Genomic DNA, 15,000 nt, shown 5'->3' with positions numbered 1-15,000 from the left:
ACACCACAGCTACCATCATCATATCTACCACCACTACTACCATAACCACCACCACACAGGCTAACCATACCTACTACCACTCACCACAACTACCACCACATTTCCATACTATCACCACACACACACACATAAGAAAGGGCTAAGAATGGTGTGTGTGTGTGTGTGTGTGTGTGTGTGTGTGTGTGTGTGTGTGTGTGTGTGTGTGTGTGTGTATCGACTTCACTCTATCGATCTACCAAACACGCTGATGTCGAGACTGTGATGGATGAGTGGGGGTGGGGGGAGGGGAAGGAAAAGTGAGAGAGAGAGAGAGAGAGAGAGGAAGACAGGAAGGTGGAGGACGAGGAGGAAAGATGAAGGAAAAGGAGGGGGAGGAATGGGAACAGGAGGAGAGAGAAAGAACAGGGAGTAAGAGAGAGGGGGGGAAGAATGGGGGTGGGAAAGAGTAGGAAGAAAGACGGAGGAAGGAAGGAAGGGAAGAAGGAAAGGAAGGACGGAGGGGAAGAGGAAGGGTGAGCGGGGGAAGAATGAGAGGGAAGGGAAGGGAGACAAAATAAAGGAGGAGGAGGAGGAGGAGCAGGAGGAGAGAAAGACAGAGAGAGAGAGAGAGGGAGAGAGAGAATGACGCACCCGGATACCAGTCACCAGTTTTCCCCATCCACCAGTCTCTCTCTCTCTCTCTCTCTCTCTCTCTCTCTCAAGAATAAAGGAAAAGCAAACACCATCATATAGAAAGAATTACTATCCCATACTGATGATGACAAAGAGAAGAGTGAGAAAATGATCTGACGCAAATAACTGATATATGAGAGAGAGAGAGAGAGAGAGAGAGAGAGAGAGAGAGAGAGAGAGAGAGAGAGCACATTTAACAGGTCCTACGGGGATCTCTGGCATGAATATTAATGGGCGTATACTGTATACTTATTCTAATTACTGAAGTTCTGAGAGAGAGAGAGAGAGAGAGAGAGAGAGAGAGAGAGAGAGAGAGAGAGAGAGAGAGAGAGAGAGAGAGAGAGAGAAAGAGAGAGAGAGAGAGAGTAATAGCCTACATGAGGGCGCGGTCGATCACTACCATACAAGGCTATCATAACTACCATACCTCAGTAAATACCATACCCCTGTTAATGTCGTACCCTCATCAGCAACAACCACTACCATACTACCATCAACAGTAACAACCACTACCATACTACCATCAGCAGTAACAACCACTACCCGCTACCATCATCCGGCCACAGCGGTTAAGTTTGGAAATAACGCCATAATCACGTGAAGGCCACACCTCTTTTAAGACCTGCAGTGGAGAGGAGGGTTCGAGCTCCACGCAGATGAGGGTGCTTCACGAGACGATGGTGTTCAACATATGGTTAACATACACAGATGGTTTAAATACACAGGTGGTTAATAAAACACACACTACCGTCATTACCACACCTCCGTTCAATAACATACTGTACTCTAGTTAAAAGATATCCACGTGAAAGTTACCTACGCTAGGCTATCTATCTATCTATCTATCTATCTATCTATCTTACCACTGTTACTACCATAATGCCATAGCACACCATTATCACGAAACCACAATCCCCAACATATCTTATCTATGGCACCATCCCTCACTGAAGGCATGGTTGTCACATATCATATTAAGATACTGTTACTTATACGTAAAAAATAATAAGGATGAACACTAAAGGTCTGCTCATTCCTCTCTCTCTCTCGCAATAGTGGTACATAGGCTATAACGTTATCAAAATGTCATAAGCAGATTATCAACATTGTTACAGCAATTATTACGCCTGCATAAGCCTGTTGATTGCTGATATAATGGTTTGTGATTAGCATAGTGATTGCAGGGGGTGGTGGTGGTGGTGGTGGTGGTGGTGGTGGTGGTGGTGGTGGTGGTGGTGAAGAAGAAAGAAAAGCAAGGGAAAGAAAAAAATGATGAAATAGTAATAGTAGTAGTAGTAGTAGTAGTAGTAGCAGTAGTAGTAGTAGTAGTAGTAGCAGTAGTAGTAGTAGTAGTAGTAGTAGTAGTAGTAGTAGTAGTAGCAGCAGCAGCAGCAGTAGTAGTAGTAGTAGTACAGGTCACAATCCCAGTCTTGTCTGGACGTGACCCTAGTGGACTGCAGGCTGAAGTTGCCCACCTCCTGCAGTCCACCATCATTTTCGGGGGACACTGAGGAGCGTGAAGGAAGTCGGTCTAACCGGTCAGTGGAAAAGCTAAACAAAATCGGTGCCACCACGTGAAGGCATCCCTCTCCAGAACCGACTACGACAAGAAAGAGGAAAACTATGATGAGAGAGACGGAATTAGTAAGAAAGTTTGCCTATTAGAACCGTATTAACCACTGACTTGCGGGAACAATACTCTTAAAATAAAATAGGTTCCAGTTAGCAAAATATACATAGATTAATAAATAAATAAATAAAACCAACATGGGACGATATCAGATTAACAACAGATTATAACGATATTAACCCCTTTAACCCGACGACGCGATTTAAATATTCTTAACACCTTAGGACAATTTCATCAATCTTACAAGACGCTTTTCCACCTTGAAGACTTAGAGGGAAGCCTTGGTTAACCCCTTCAGTACGAGGTCATTCCCAAGCTGAATAAAATCGCCAAAAATCGTCCGGTGGTAGCAAAAGGGAGATTAAAATACTGGTTTGAAGGGGATGATGGTGAAGAAAATATTGCTCGGTGTTTGGCTCTACCGCACAGGTGTTGGAAGAGCGATTTAATGTAGTGTAGGTGAAGGGACGTTAGTGGTTACAGGCTCTACCTTCACTGAGAGAGAGAGAGAGAGAGAGAGAGAGAGAGAGAGAGAGAGAGAGAGAGAGGACCCTAAAAATATCTATGTTAATTAAAGTCTTTGATTGCCTTTGTGTTGCCCTGAGGTAAATACAACGGACCCCAGCTACCATTAATATAATCTCTCTCTCTCTCTCTCTCTCTCTCTCTCTCTCTCTCTCAACCTTTGCATTTCATTACCGGTATATTAAACTTTATACCTGTCGTTTCACTCCTCCCTTCCCCCACTTCTCTCTACCTCAATCTTTGATATTCATTATATCAAAATATCTACTTGTCCTTTCATTCTCTCTCTCTCTCTCTCTCTCTCTCTCTCTCACTGACCTTCACCCACTGGCTCTCTCTCACACATTTTCCTTGCTGGAGGGTTAATCTCAACTTCTCATTTAATTTTGTGTCTCGCTACCAGTCTCTCTCTCTCTCTCTCTCTCTCTCTCTCTCTCTCTCTTTAAATCTGTCCATCTTTCCAGGTACTTCACTACTTCATTCCTCCTTCACTGTCTATTTGTTCATGCATCTACTACGAATAGCCTACCCAGTAAATACTTCGATATTAACAGGCACCGTAATGTTACTCTTACTGACTAATTATGTTAAGTAAGAAGTAATTACATAAGTGATTACACACCAATCTGTAGTGTACTGTACTCATTTTACTCTAATTTAGTTCATAACACCGAGTTGTAACAGCAAATTAACCCAAGAATATGCTAGTCACGAAGAAGTGCATGAGTAGGATGTAGAGCCAGTGCTGTCTTCTTCTGCCAGTAAGCTATGAGATGTAACGGTAAATTAACACTAGAATATGCTAGTCACGAAGAAGTGCGTGAAAGGAATTATAGTACATTCTAGCCTCATCTTCCTATCAGTCACACAACATCTATTTGAATTCTTCCTATCTATCTATCTATCTATCAGTACATCTCTCCATCTACTCGTCTATCTATCGCCTCTGCCACCCAATCAATTCAATATAAAACCTGACATTCTCACTTTATTAGTCTCCTGCTCTCACTCACCAACACCCTCATACACTGATTGCATTCCTCTCTCTCTCTCTCTCTCTCTCGGACCCATACTTTCTCATACTGATTGCATTCTTCTCTCTCTCTCTCTCTCTCTCTCTCTCTCTCTCTCTCTCGGACCCATACTTCCTCACACTGACTGCATTCCTCTCTCTCTACGCCTGGGACTGGAAGATGAAGACGAGCGAAGAGAGGAGAAGGTAACGGAGGAGAGGAGGAGGGAGAGAAAGTGAAGAAAATGGTAAGGGAGTGAAAGGAAAGGATGATGGCGGGGGGGAAGGAGGGAGAAAATAAGCGAAGAAGAATGATGTTAAAGGCGGTGAAAGCTTGTAATGAAGGACAGGAGTAAGTGATTCCTGAGAGAGAGAAGAGAGAGAGAGAGAGAGAACGGCAAGGATGAAATGGAAAAAGGACGGCATCGTACTGAAAAGGTCCAGTATGATTAGTATGATGACCAGGTATAACACAAGTATGAATAATTAATTAGTACACTATGGCTACACCCAATCCCACACTACCCCATTTGAGGTGTAGGGGCCCGGGGCTAGGCTACGAGTTTTGTACATTTAAGGGGAGGGGAAGGCCAAGGATGAGATGAAGGGATGGAGTGGAGAGGTATAAGAGAGAGGGGGTGTGCGCTGGGAGCAGGGTAGTGAAATGGCGGGGGACAGGGCGACATGGAGGCGATTTGTTTCTGGCCAACCCTTACGAGATTAAGGCGTCTGGCAGTTGATAAATAGACAGATAGATAGATGATCAGACTACTTCCCTTGATGTCATTACAGTATAAGCCGTACCCTCCTCAGTTAGAGAAGCTCCCTAACGCCTTTTCCTATGCGATTTATTTTCCTTAGTACACCTTACTTTCCCATTCTCTGTTACATAAATCATTCTCATATCGCCGTACCCTGCATAAATAACGTACAGAATGACATTAACAAGCCATATCCAAAAACAAGTGGCAAAGGAAAAGGTGTTAGGGAGCTTCATTAACCAACGAGAACACGAAAAAAAAAAAAAAAAAACTACACTGAGCTTGAGGAATCGAACCTGCTCGCATGTCAAGGCCGTCCACAAAAAAAAAAAAAAAAAAAAAACACAAAAAAAAACGCTCGAAGAGTATAATTAGAGAGTGGCTGATGGTTTGGAAAGGGAAGGGAGGTGAGGGGGAGAGGGAGGAGGAGAGGGGGAGAGGGAGGGTGAGGAAGCATGAGGGTGAGGGGGAGGAGGCAGGTAAAGGAAGGGGAAGGGTGGTGAGGGAAAGAAAACGTGGATGTGGAACAAGTGGATAGGGGAGGACGAAGGGGAGGGGAAGAGCGAGAATGAGGAAGGTAAGAAGGGGGAGAAATCAGAGAGGTCGAGGTGGGGGGAATGGAGAATGAGAGATGTGGGGAGAGAAGAGATGAAATAGGCAGTGAAGGAGGGGGAAGAGAAGAGGGGTACGACGGTAAAAGATGAAAGGTGAGAGAGAGAGAGAGAGAGAGAGAGAGAGAGAGAGAGAGACAGACAGACAGACAGACAGAATGAAGAAGAGGGGATGAGCTAAGGAAGACGGAAGAAGCTGGGGAGGGTGGGGGGAGAGAGATAAGAAGTGAAGAGAGGGAGGAGAGAGGAGAGGTGGGGAGGAGGAGGATAGGTGGTGAGGTGGAGAGGAGAGGAGGAAGATAGGTGGTGAGGTGGAGAGGGGTAGAGAAGGTGAAGATGGAGGGGGATACGAAGAGGGGGATGGAAAGTAGGTCAAAGGAGGGGGGGGAGTGGCAGGTAATGAAGAAGGATAATGAAAGTTGAAAAATGATGATGATGATGATGATGATGATGATGATGATGAGGAGGAGGAGGAGGAGGAAGAAGAGAAGTGAAAACAGGTGAGACAGGGTGATAATAAGGAGAGAAAGAGGAAACGGGAGAGGGAAGGGGAAGAGGAGGAGAATAAGAGGGTGAGAGAATGAGGAGGGTGACAATGAAAGGTGGGGGAGGTGGGGGGTGGGGGGCATGGGAGGTGAAGGAGAGGCGAAAGATACGGGGAGAGGAAGGGGTGATAATATGAAGGGTGAGGGAGAGGGTAAGAGGTGAGGGGGAGGGAGGAGGGGGTGGGAAGGGTGATGATAAGGGAGGAGAATGAGGGGGAGGATGGTGGGGGTGAAGAGTGTGTTGAGGAGTGAGGGCTGGGCTGATTACACTACTTGGGCGGGGATTACGGCCATCTGTGTGTGTGTGTGTGTGTGTGTGTGTGTGTGTGTGTGTGAGAGAGAGAGAGAGAGAGAAATATCACCTTGACCTACCGAACTTCACACATACACACACACACACGCAAAACCAGAACTGCCCGCCACATCCCAGGTTGAGTGCGCAATTAAACTTTCCACTCCTATTAAAACATCATTACCAAAGTTCATCATGCGGGAAAAAAAAAAAAAAAAAAACAGACGAAGAAAACGGGACCACAACTTCAAAACAGAATCAAGGATGGTGGAATGTGTGACGTGTGTGTTAGGGTGTGTTAGGATGTGTTACAGTGTTAGGATGTGCTAGGGTGTGTTAGGATGTGCTGGGTGTGGCAGGATGTGCTAGGGTGTGTCTGGATGTGCCGGGGTGTGTTAGGGTGTGTTAGGATGTGCTGGGGTGTGTTAGGGTGTGTTAGGATGTGCTGGGGTGTGTTAGGGTGTGTTAGGATGTTCTGGGGTCTGTTAGGATGTGTTAGGGTGTGCTAGGAGGTGTTACGGTGTGTTTTGTTCACCGAATCACCAGGCTATTTTACATGACTATAAAAATTCCTGCTAAAGTCTCAAATACTGTGCTATAACAAGGGAATGACTGACACTGTAATTGCTTTGTTTTCATCTGACGGAACCGGGTCACTCATAAATGTTGAATACTTAGTCATGGTTTAGTGAAGTTTGACAGGTCTTAGTCATGAGGTACGAATGAGTCTCCTTGGTTACTAGTCAAATTTATCCTCCAATCTGACTGCACCTGGCCATTACCGGGGCTGAAAGAGGTTAGGGATCTTTGTCACACGAGACTGCTATACTCCTTTCACTTTAACTTGGTCCAAAATTGCCGTCTCTCCATCTTCAGTTTCGAGATATAAAAAGAGGTTTACACAAGAGTAAGGTGCTAGTCACGAAGAAGTGCTCTGGAAAGAATGTAGTACAGCCGTATTACTGTCTTATTCCGACGCTGAGATACGTATAAGGGGCTGCAAAGGGAAGAAAACCAAATAATGTGACACTGTTTTTCATGATATGCAACTCGCACTACAATAATTTCCACGACACATTACGAATACACTGTGATATATACACCTAATACCTTGCTGGGTGTAAATTGCTTCAGAAATACACGGTGAAATATACAGGGTGTCCCACGAGATATGTGAGAAACTATACGAGGTTCTTCTTTGGCCAATTTTGAGTTACAAGGCTGCATTTACTGATCAACTTATGGGTAAATTATGGAGATCTCTTTCGCCCATATATATATACAGACATCAGTAATCGTACCTCCAAAGCGGCTCTGAACTGGACCCATATTTCTCTCTCTCTCCTCCAAGCCATATTTTCTTCTCTTCTTTTTCATATTTTCTTCATCATCATGATTTTCCTCCTCCTTTCTTCTACTTCTTGTCATCCTCCTCCTCCTCCTCCTCTTCTTACTTATCTTCCACCTCTTTTTCCTCCTCCTTCTCTTCAGTGCTCCTCCCTCAGAGCTTGTTTCCCCTAGTCAAGTTCTATTAGCAGTAATTTACAGCCGGGAACCTGGATGTAACAACTGATTGCTGTGGATTATGTTCAAGCAGAAAACTGGGATGGTGTTATTTCTCTTAGATGAAGCCCCTCCATGTGCAACTGGGAATCTTAAATCACATTATCCTTGCCCGATTTCCATTAATAAAAGAAATGGGTGGAATCCAAAAACAGAAACAGGAACACACACATTTTGGGGGACACTAGTGAATCATACGAATGTTTCATCATCCAAACCGCCGACCACACAACACTTTCACGGTTCCCCCAAAATGACCAGCAAATCCGTGTCCATTAGCCGAACCAAGTTAATTTGACAGCAAGGAAAAAAAAAAAAAAACTCAAGCTCCTTTGATTGGGCTTCACCCCCCCCCCCCCAAAAAAATGGAGGTAATATTGAGGAAAACGCGTTAGTCTCGTCCCCAGCCCGTCTCGCCCCACCCACGCACACACTCCCGTCGCTGATTGGTTAACAGCGCCACCTCAAAGAAAACGGGTCAGCACGGTAAACTAGCTTTCTCCTCCGAGATTGGGCGATTCTTTGCGTTGCCACACGGGAGCTGAGCGCAGAAATTCGTGGTATAGAGGCTTGAAGAGACACCAAAACGAATACATACTTCAGCTGTTTACGGTCATTCAGGTGCAGTTCGATACAAAACGGCTTATAGAAACTCATCTCATGTCGAACACAATTTGCCACTCGCTCTACGAAGGATTTGTGTGTGTATTCAGGTGTGTATCAACGTCAGAGTGTTTTAAATTATATACGTAGCTATTTTGCAGACGAGTATATAATCAGTGTATCTATTAAAGTAGTAGTAGTAGTAGTAGTAGTGGTAGTAGCAGCAGCCTGTCCAATTTCATCATCGCTTTGTCACTGTCGTCACGCTTCCTTCAGTAATTCAGCTATAGTTCTTTTACCTTGACTTGACCCAGAACTTTGTCCCTTTGTAGCTTATTTTTATGTAGCCCAATGGCGTAAAAGACAACTGCTCTACATCATTTCCAGAGCACTTCTTCGTGACTACCCTCACCTTCAAGTGTTAATCTACTGTTACATCTCTGCACTGAAGATGGAGGTGACAATATAAGGCCACGTTAAAACAATGGGTAACGCCAAAGTAACAGTAGCATCATCATTAATATCAATCACCATCAGCATCATTATTATTATCACTATCATTTTATCACTTATCGTTATACTACCAATCATCATCATCATCATCATCATCCCAGCCCTATTTTCATCACCTTAAAGAGGGGTAGGGCGATCTAGGAGTAAGGAAAAAGGAAAGCAAATCTAAGAGAGATATCCTCAGTATCATCAGCATTTCAATTATCATCATCATCATCTAGACCATATTCCCACGATCATATGCGGATTGGGAAAAAAAAAAAAAAAAAAAAACTTATTTGAGTGACTAATGAAAAACAGGCCACACCTCCAATCTCTCTCTCTCTCTCTCTCTCTTCAGGTGTCTACGTTACTCCTCCATCCTCTCCCCTCCCCTCTCTCTCTCGTCAGGTGTCTGTATATATAACTGTACCTCCTCTCTCTCTCTCTCTCTCTCTCTCTCTCTCTCTCTGTAATGGCCGTGTCAGACTCATTATCCTCTCTGGGATGCTTGGCTGTTACGACCGTCTTAAGCAAAATTATCTTTCTCCTTCACTACAGGCTTTGTACACACACACACACACACACACACACACACACACACACACACACACACACACACACACACACACACACTTCTCACTCCACCCCTACAGACACACATACACATACACAAACATAAACCGCATACACCCACGCACTCCATTAGCGAAAAATACACACACACACACACACACACACACACACTTCTCATTCCACCCCTGCAGACACACATACACATACACAAACATAAACCGCATAAACCCACGCACAAACACACACACACAATCCCTTCCTCCCACTCACGCACATATTTCTAATTTCTCATCAGACATACAACACCCCAGGGATGAGACTGGCGGGCCTAGTTAACTTATGTTTCTAGTATATTTGACGGGGAAAAAAGAAAATAAAGTGTGTGTGTGTGTGTGTGTGTGTGTGTGTGTGTGTGTGTGTGTGTGTGTGTGTGTGTGTGTGTGTGTGAGAGAGAGAGAGAGAGAGAGAGAGAGAGAGAGAGAGAGAGAGAGAGCAGAAAAAAATAAAACTAACAAAAAATTAAAAGAATCTCGTGTGCATCAAAAATCCAACTCCTCCCTTTATCCATATGTCAGGGTCCTTCACAACACTCTTTTTATTTTCAACTCACATCTCAGTCTTATATTCTGTCAGTCTCGTCAACAGCTTTTCCTCGTGTTGTACTGTATCCTGGTAAGATGCTATTATCGTGTCCCTTGTAAGAAATCGGGGTCTCAGAGGTTGGATGTGCTGAACCGACTCCGTGCCCGCTAAATCTGTCACTTCAAAAGAAATTTGAAAAAATAAGGCAATGGTCTACTGCTGGCGCTATATTACGGCCTTCTTCGTCCTTTTGTGGAGTACATATCGTGATCGTGTGTGTGTGTGTGTGTGTGTGTGTGTGTGTGTGTGTGTGTGTGTGTGTGTGTGTGTGTGTGTGTGTTTAGGGATGGAGGTAATCATCACATAACAGCCAGCTCTCCTTAGCAGAGTAGAGTTGCAAGCTTTTCCTCTCATCACTTTCAATTTTCAGAAACCTGTCGCTCATATCTCTTTGTCGCAATGTAGCATCACTGTCTTTCCAATCCCCTTTAAACTGCACGCTTATCTCTTCTCTCTGTCGCAATGTAGCATCACTCTGCCTATACTATCGTCCTTACACTGCACTCTTACCCCTTTGTCACAATGTAGCATCACTCACTTTACCATCGTCTTTACACTGCACTCTCATCTCTTTGTCGCAATGTAGCATCACTCACTTTACCATCGTCTTTACACTGCACTCTTATCTCTTTGTCGCAATGTAGCATCACTCACTTTACTATCGTCTTTACACTGCACTCTTATCTCTTTGTCGCAATGTAGCATCACTCACTTTACCATCGTCTTTACACTGCACTCTCATCTCTTTGTCGCAATGTAGCATCACTCACTTTACCATCGTCTTTACACTGCACTCTCATCTCTTTGCCGCAATGTAGCATCACTCACTTTACCATCGTCTTGACACTGCACTCTTATCTCTTTGTCGCAATGTAGCATCACTCACTTTACCATCGTCTTGACACTGCACTCTTATCTCTTTGTCGCAATGTAGCATCACTCACTTTACCATCGTCTTGACACTGCACTCTTATCTCTTTGTCGCAATGTAGCATCACTCTGCATTATCGTCTTAACACTGAACATTTTTTTTTTTCTGAACTAGCTCCGTGTGTGTCTTCCCCATCTGAACAAACAGCACAAATATACCCACAATCATTCTACAACACATTAATGCAGAAGTCAACCACCACTGCTAATCCTCCAAATACTTAACTGGGCAACTCTGACATAGGCTTCTTTAACCTTCCTTTCTCCTTGCCTACGACCGCCAGTGCTTCCAACGCAGTGTCCAGAGATCTACTGATGTGACGTCTTTGATTTGGGATTCGGGAAAAATAATCTAAACATCATCATCCTTACACTTTCCACTGCACACAACCCTATAATCTCTCTCTCTCTCTCTCTCTCTCTCTCTCTCTCTCTCTCTCACACACACACACACACACAGCCAGTTAGCGCCAGGGTTCGAATACTGGTGCGTACAGCTGGCGCCACTTGACTCAGGTGTCCATCCACTTTTTTTGGGGGTTAGTAGATAACAGAGTAACACCTAGAGGAGGTAACTGTGGTAAAATGGATGAAGTGGCTATGTATCACAGGATATTGAGTGAAAAAACAGTCACAGGCTCAAAGGCCAAAGATACGGAGACAGCCTATGCACCGTGACTAAACGCTTCACGGCGTCTGCCCCCACCTTTACTTTCTAGTAACACCCACAGCCACTCCTACACCTCTCTCTCTCTCTCTCTCTCTCTCACACACACACACACATTAATTTTTCTTTTTCTTCGCCACTAACTCGCCACTCTCTCTCTCTCTCTCTCTCTCTCTCTCTCTCTCGTAGGGACCGTGAGGTCTGTGTGGTCTGTGTAACTATACAACTCTAAGTAACTCTCTCACCACAAGCACCCTCCCTCACCACACACCCACGCACTCAAACACAACGCCTCACAAGCAAGGCAACTTCAAAATCACAACCACCTTCAAATCTGTCTCTCAGCAAATCTCAGGCCTCCTTCGTCCCCACCCCCACACACACACACACGTGCACATACATACAAACATCACATGCACACACACGCACGCAAATCCAAGCTCGCTGATGCACACACATATCCACTCTCTCTCTCTCTCTCTCTCTCTCTCTCTCTGAACACCTGCGGGATGTTTCGCAATTTTAATTTTATACTGATAAGTAAGTGTGTGTGTGTGTGTGTGTGTGTGTGTGTGTGTGTGTGTGTGTGTGTGTGTGTGTTAGCGTACTAGGATTATACCAAGTGACTGTTCAACGGGAAACTATTTTCACTTTAATCGGTAGATGATTCTCTCTCTCTCTCTCTCTCTGCTTCAAAGGGTGTACTCGTCCTGCTTAGTCCCACAACTACCACCATCTCCCCATTCCATTCATCCCACCCACTCCTACCCGTCCTTGCCAATTCTTTCTCCCCTACGTCCTTTTTCAACCAGACGATTTTATTCAACATCGTCCAAAATCTACCTAGAGGAGGGATTTACGAAGCCAGATATTTAATCCAGCCAGTTCAAAGTCCCTCCTACGCTGAATAAAATCGTCTGGAGGTAGCCAGAATAAACCACCAAATAAACCACGTCACCGAAATGAAGAGGATAAAGTGAATGATGAAAATAATCTATGCACGTTACTAACTAGGCACTGTACAGGTGAATCAATCGTTGTTAACATAGAGCTCTCCATGGGTATGTTGAAATGTGTTGGTACAGGTATGTCAAGTGTTCATCAGTGTTATTCATTCGATAGCCTAATTCTCTCTCTCTCTCTCTCTCTCTTTCAATAATATCCACTAACCCAATACGCACACACACTCAACATACACCATTTCCCCACAGTCCACACAAACCCACCTCCATCTACACCCACCCAATCATCCATCCAACCATCCACACCCACCCACACTCATCTGTACTTCCTCATCCACACCCAAACCCCTAACCTACAAACATTACATCCTTCATCCACTCCCACCAAACCACGCTCACTCAACCCCCCACTCACACCCACCCATCTGACTACACCTGATCACCTCTCCACATTCACCCAAACACCCATCTCTCCACCCACACGTGTGCCTAATAACCCCTCCACACCCACTCAAAATATCATCCACACCCAGCCCAATATCCACACTCACCTATCTGTCTGCACCCAATCATCCCTCTACATCCACCCACACCCATCCAAACCCTCCCCGCCCACACCCATCCAAACCCTCCCCACCCACACCCACCCAGTCCCCCCCGTCCCAAACCCACCCAGTCCCCCCCACCCACACCTACCCAGTCCGCCCCCCCCCCCCCTCATTTCCGGGCTGTCTGCATTATTCAAGCCGTATTTCTCGTTTATATTCACTCCCACCTCGTTACGCATTTCAAGTGCGCTCATCAATTCACCAATTTCTATTTTCGTATTTCAGTCGTATATACAGCTTCAGTACGATGGTGTATTTTCCCTGCTACCAGACGATTGTAATTAGGTACAGTACTGCCCCAGGTGGTGGGCTAAAGACGCTTTTCTTCAGCTGAGGACCTGGAGGCGTAGGACCCAGGGTTAACGGTCAGGTCCTGGCACTGACGAGAAACCTACACGTGGTGGCGCTGTGCATCCTGGGTGAGGCACTTGCAGCGTCCACCCAAGACCCACAAGTCGTCGTGGGAAGAACCCTGGTCCGACACTGGTGAGGCGCTGTTCACCACAAGGGGGCGCCAGGTTCCTACACGGTGTATGTACAGTACCGGTGCTGTACGGGCAGTACGGCCCTAAAGAGACACGCTTTACCTGTGGTCGACGGCTCGGCTCGGCCAGAAAGACCGGGGTTAAGCAACAACAACATTAAGCTCCCTAACTACACTGCTGGGTGAACGGGGGGTCATGGGCAAACAAATTTACATTTTTGGCACAATTGGAGAAGTTATGCTGTGGTAGTTATAATCCTCGATAAATGGCTTCGGAGGGTTTTTGACATGTCTGTTTATGGCCCCCTCATGGTAAAGGGGTTGACGAAGGCTGTATCTTACCCCCCCCCCCCTCAGTTCGAAAAAGCCTATAGTAAGCTGCATAAAATCGTCTGGATTTAGCCAAGAATGAAATAGTAAGAAAGACGTCACTATTCAAGAACTTTACATTTGAATTCTCGCTTTATGGAAACGTCTTGAAGTAATCCAAGTGACACTAGCGATTTTGTAACACTTCCTTAACGACTGATTCTGCATATTACACCTTACTACTCTCTCATATGTTATTAATAAGTCACTAACAAACAGACGCTGCGAAACCTCCTACGCCACCTACAATACGGCCCTTAAAGTCGGAGTTATAATCCTCGGTGAGTGGGTTGTTTATGTGCTCGTTACAGGGCCCCTCTCATCTCGACGATTCTCGCGGTTTACGACTCGGTTTTATGAAGTTCAGACGCAAATCAAAGACGATGATTCATATATGTATCTGTATTTCTAGATCCTGTTGCTTTTGCGAGCTTATAATCTCTTTCTGAATCCTTGGTAATTGGGAGAGGCTGGCTGTTAATCAGATCGTTACGGGGCCTCTCTCATCCCGCTGATTCTCGCGGTTTACGAGGTTTTGTGGAATTCAAACGCGAGGAACGTATCAAGTTTATATATCTGTTTCTGGATGCGGTTACCGTTGGGGACATCATAACCTCATAACCCCTTCAGTCCAAATACGTACTTTTCCATTTTAGTCTTACCATTTCCAGCCAATTTTAATCGACTTGGGGAAGCCTTTTCAAGTGGAGTGGCTAACGGAGGCTGATCTAACCCTTCAAGGTCGAGAAGTCTCCTCTAAATGTACAAAAACGTCTGACGGTAGCGAGAATAAAACGAAATATACGTCAGAGGAAGTCGTGGTAAAAATCGGAGCCTGTGCTGGTGATTAGATGAGCAGCTTTGTTCCGTATTCTTATCAGCACAAGTGGCTCCGTAACACCTCTTCCTAACCGCTTTATTTCCACATATAGCACGCTGATAATCTCTTTTCTGTCGTGTTTCTGTATCTACTGTATTAGGACATGTTACCAGAAACCACTCTGTACGTTCGCAACTGCTTCATTTCAAACCAAGACAAAAGCATCATGGAACGGG

At 45.1% G+C, this 15,000-nt stretch overlaps 1 protein-coding gene across 1 annotated transcript in view; it reads right to left on the bottom strand.

Moving 5' to 3' along the window:
* LOC145393776 (synaptotagmin-5-like) overlaps window positions 1–15,000 on the bottom strand; it is a 160,482-nt gene that overhangs the window by 144,895 nt on the left and 587 nt on the right. The gene's annotated exons all lie outside the window — the stretch shown is intronic.

Source organism: Coenobita brevimanus, chromosome 25 (genome assembly GCF_032717465.1).
Source record: "Coenobita brevimanus isolate Jiangsu-jjx chromosome 25, ASM3271746v2, whole genome shotgun sequence".
NCBI lineage: Eukaryota > Metazoa > Arthropoda > Malacostraca > Decapoda > Coenobitidae > Coenobita > Coenobita brevimanus.
Note: the sequence above shows the minus strand (reverse complement) of the source record. Positions and strands in the feature narration are given on the sequence as shown.